Source organism: Lactuca sativa, chromosome 3, assembly GCF_002870075.4.
Source record: "Lactuca sativa cultivar Salinas chromosome 3, Lsat_Salinas_v11, whole genome shotgun sequence".
Lineage (NCBI taxonomy): Eukaryota > Viridiplantae > Streptophyta > Magnoliopsida > Asterales > Asteraceae > Lactuca > Lactuca sativa.
Genome location: NC_056625.2, coordinates 66,801,938 through 66,807,092, shown reverse-complemented (window position 1 = coordinate 66,807,092; position 5,155 = coordinate 66,801,938). Strand labels below are relative to the sequence as shown.

Sequence of the window (5,155 nt, the reverse complement as noted above, 5' to 3'; positions counted from 1 at the left end):
GTCTGCTAGCGTTTCATTGGACTGTCTAGAATAGTCTGTGGTCGTCATCTATACTCCGCTAGATGATTGGATCATCGTTAAATTCAAGGCTTCTCATCAACTTTCAACTCTCATAATCTATATCATGTTTCATCTCTCATCATTCATCTACCCATCTTTACCCAATATATTTATAGGTATAAAAATACATATAAAGTTTAAATCACGAAAAACATGTAAAAATCGTTCATCTAGCATAGATATCAGGAACACATATAATAAGCACAGATAGCATGTATTAATATTAAATACTTCATATCTATGTGTAAGATGAAAGTAATTATGCACTTACTTGTTAGAGTGACGACTTAAAATTTGGGCAACGCTTTGCTTCTAGCAACTGTCTTTTCCTTTGATGTATTCTAGTGTCATTATCATTCAGTTTTAGTCTAATATTTATTGCTACTAATTATTAGTCTAGAATCATCATTAACTCAAAGTCTACATCAAGATCCATAAAGAAAGGAACAACCAGGTAGAATTATATTGGAGGTAGGGTCCGTTTGGTATATGAAGTATACTATTTGGAAATCCCACTTTAAACACCTCACTAAATCACAACCTAGACATCATCCTCGTAAGTAGACCAATCAGTATAACGAATTGGAATCACTGATAAATCTTGTTTATAGGTTCATAATAACGATAATGAACTTAAACATAAGTTATAGTTAAATTATGGTATGCATAACTCACTTACAAGGGGGTTTAGCGAGGAACCGGGCTCTGCGCGGGTAGAAATTATGAGCCAAAATATCTCCGTCTTTGGGCCTTATGGCGCTCCAGGACTCGCTACTAACACGTAGGAGGTGCTAGGGAACGGCTTAGAGGGTTTGGGGGTGTTTGGGAGAGAAATGGGTGAAGAGGTGTGGAGAAATGAGGGAAAACGCCTTCTATTTATAGGCTGCCAGCTCGTATGTACGCGGGCTATACGCAAGGGTATGTTGGGCGTACTTCAAGCTATGATGGGCGTACTCATGCCACGTGTCACCATCTCGTGCAAAGACGCGGGGAAGAAGTATTTGGCCAGATCTTGACACAAGTCACTCGTTGGTTAATCCCAAAAATTAATTGTCTTCTAAAATCCGTAACTTTCGCATACAAGCTCTGTTTTTTTGATGTTCTTTATATCCACACGTAGGTAGCGATGTGATCTACAACTTTCTTTTAGACTCCGTCGGCTAATTTTGAAATTATTTTCGAAGTTTTATTTTAACAGGCTTAGACAGTTAAAGTCCGTTAAAAATTCATAAGTTTGTCATCCGACGTCCTTTTTTACTGTCTTTATATCGTTTAGCTCCTATTAATGAGATCTTCAATTCTCGTTTAGGTTGTGTCGGCTAAAAATCGATTTTCGGGCTGTATACTGCTACGTTGAATCTTAGAAAAATCATAACTTCCTCTATTGAAGTTAGATTTGGATGTTCTCTATATATATGTTCTCGGTTTAACGTCTACTACGAATTTCTTTTAGATATCTAAGGCTAAAAAGTATTTTATCATAAATTTACTTTTTACGAAACACGTAGTCGTGTCGGTTTAATCGTGAAAGTTCAACGAGTCATAACTTCTTCGTTATAAGTCGTATTTCGGCATTCTTTATATGTACGGAATCCTTGTGATATATACGATAACTTTTGTTAAGATTATTTATTCTAAATAATCTTCTATCAAAAAGTCATTTTTAACGCTTATTATCTATAAATTGACTAGTCCGAATCTGCGGGCATTACATTGACAAGCAATTATATTCTGCCATGCAACATCTTCTAGAATATCCGTCCATGTCATACAACCCATGAGCATCATAAACGCACATGATGGATCACCGTAACCATAATGGAGCAACATGATGCACATGTGGAGCATCATGATCACTAATGGCCTAACATACATCATGGTGGCACAACATGGTGTATTTCTTGAGCATGATCATCTTCTAATCAAACATGGATCAATATCGCACAACAAAGGAATCAAGATGTTGTATCATATACCAAGAAGGTCCATGAAGGCACAACATCTCCTTCATGGTGTAACTTCCCTTCTTGACGGAGCAATAGGATCTTTATGGGGCAACTTCCCTTCTTGGTGGAGCAACAACATCTTGATGGCTCAACACCACCTTGGCGCAACTTCCCCAAGGATGGCACAACTTCCTTCTACATGATGCAACATGATATTCCATGTTGCTCCAAGTGCTCCAAGTTGATCCATGTTGCTCCAAGTGCTCCAAGTGTTCCATGTTTCTCTAAGTGCTCCATGTTGCTCCTAGTGCTCCAAGTTGCTCCAAGTATTCCATGTTGCTCCAACTGCTCCAAGTTGCTCCATGTTGCTCAAGTGCTCCACGTTGCTCCATGTTGCTCCAAACCACTCCAAGTTGCTCCAAACATCCTTTTGGAGGATACGTTCCTTTGTCACTTGATCCGTTCCTTTGTCTGATGATCCAAAGCCATCTCAGATGATCCGTTTCTTTATCACTTGCTCCATGAACCTCAAGTGCTCCATTGACATCTAAGTGCTCCAAATGCTCCATGAGAATGCACCAAATGTTCAAGTCACATTTAACAAATTTTCTATAAAAACTATAAAATATAATATAAAGTAACATCTGATCCTTATGTGACAAACTTGACAATTTGTCTTATCATTGTGTTACAAACATAAAACTTACTCATTTCCGGTTAATAAAACCCCTAGAATTAGGTGCCATCATTTTCCATTTCAGGAGGTCCGCTAAATAAACAGTGTCAAACAAAGATAATGGCATCAATAGTCTATATAACATCAATGATCTAGCGAGGTCAGTCTAATGGGTCCATGGGTCCACGTACATTGCCACACGGTGTTGAATCTATAGTTCGACAAACACAAAGTCAATATTAATTTACGAATAAAGAATATGACTAGTCATATTCTACATTTTGAATGGCCATTTGAAATGCTCAATATTGAATATGTGCATGTAACGTAAAAGGATACAAAGCAAAAGGGCCACAAAAGGACATCTCGTTATGCCCAAGAGCCCATGTTTGCATGTGAAGTGGAAACTCATATTGATATTGACTTGCACATAAGTTGAAACAACTTTGTAGTAACAAACAAAAGGCATTCGAACTTAAAGAATTATTGAAACACATGAAGACAAAAGGAGCTCCTTGATGGAAACTGTTTAGATTAAAGGCAAATAAAAAGATGGGTGAATGTTGTCTATCTAGACCAGTTAAAAACGAGAAGGTAGGACCTTGTTGTCTTGGCCTTCTCTTATTTTTCAATAAAACTATGTTTCTTTGTTTCACTTTGTATTTTAGGATTGGCTGCGTAAACGATAAGCTAATGAAACAAAAAGTAACCAACAATGTGTTAACAACTTGATTTTAAAAATAAATAAATATAAATATAAATATTCGACACAAATGATGCATAATTCAAAGCAACACAGTCTTATACATATAAGGGAATTTTAATATTCCAATACGGTATTCAAGGTTACATATGTTAGATAAAGTGGGTTTTGTTCCTAATTTTGACCTAAAAACAAAGTTGTGTGGGAATAAAAAGATAATACATATACTATCTAGACAACAATCAGTGACACGATATATATTATGATAATTTGCAAAATTCTTCAACACCATGAAACAGTCATGATAGATTTTCGGTGTAGAATGTTCCAAGGTTTCGTGCATTTCATAAAGTTTAGTCATCTTGAAGAACGGTTCTGACTGTTGTATCATGGGAAACATGCGTCCAATAGTCTAGACCAAATTTATTTTAATAAAAACGTGTTTTACATGCGCCTCTTATGTCAACATGTTTTCGACATATGACTCAGATTTTGTTCATATAATTTTGTTGTGGTTTCTATGTTGTTGAGTTGTATCATTATGGTCCGTTTTACATTAACGGGTAATATGTTTTTTAAAAATCTAAGAATAAAATTTCTTAACTGGATTGACAACAATGTTTCTATCTAGAGAAAATAGTCTTAAAAACGCATAAATTCGACCGAGTAAAAATCTGGATTATGTAAAACTACAAACATTAAATTTTGTAAAAACATATATTAACTTTCCACAAAAGTTTGAAACTCTTAACTTCGGTATTGTATGCATTTTATATGATTTTTCTATAGAAATCTCGCTTATTAGGATTTGAAAATGACAATCTTTTGTTAGTACTTTAGTTTCGACCCCCAATGGTTTTGTGTTTTGGAACATACAAAACATTTAAGTTGTATATTTGTATGTTCGTTTTCTATATAATTTTGAACATTTAATTTTGATATTATATAAACTAACTTACAATCCGTAGAAACCATGGTTAACAAAAAAAAATATAATATTGATAATTAAAAATGATAATGAAAAACCAAAAGATGTATATATAGCTGGTGTTGACTAAATATTTACACCTCAATATCTATAAATATATAAAAGATATGAATCGTATGTTAGTCCTTCATAGATATGAGAGAAAACATTCATGCCGAAATCATATATTATGAGTTATGAAATCAACACACACACGTCGTTAAACACATACACAATACATTAAGTGTTTGGAGGAATAAGGAGAAGGTTGTACCTCCATAATTAAGAATATTGGGATTTTAATGCGAGGAAGATATAAAACCTATGGTTGCTTTTTCATCTTCTTGAATTTAACACGTCATCTAAGTAAACTTTCAAGCTTTCGAAATATTGAAGGGACGACTGATTTTACAACTGGAGGGAGTAAATTATGGATTTTGAAATCCAAATCACAGCTAATCAAGGGACCGAGATTTGAGGATGATTGAAGATTTAGAAGATAAATTCTTGATTTTCCGATTAAAATATGAAAATTGAAGAGGGATAATTTTGGGATTCCACTTTGATAAAATGAACGGAAATATAAGCTAGGAAAGGTCTTGGAGAATGTCACGTACAATTGAAGTACTTATTTATTAGGACAGGAGATTTGATACGAATTTTCTAATACAATGTTTTTTAGATGTTCAAAAAACAAACAATCTCATGTTAGAATCTATTGTCGACCCATAATGGTTATGTGTTTGTAAAAATACAAAACATGAAAGTTATGTATCTATGTGTTAGGTATCTATAGAGATTTG

At 34.4% G+C, this 5,155-nt stretch overlaps 1 long non-coding RNA gene across 1 annotated transcript; it reads right to left on the bottom strand.

Annotated features, from left to right (window-relative positions):
• Positions 1-1,749: 1,749 nt before the first annotated feature.
• On the bottom strand, positions 1,750-2,847 carry LOC122197006 (uncharacterized). Its single transcript, XR_006189780.1, has 2 exons — positions 2,714-2,847; positions 1,750-2,569 (listed from the first exon to the last, which is right to left on the bottom strand). It is a non-coding gene; the product is annotated as an uncharacterized LOC122197006 (long non-coding RNA).
• Between the last annotated feature and the right edge of the window lie 2,308 nt (positions 2,848-5,155).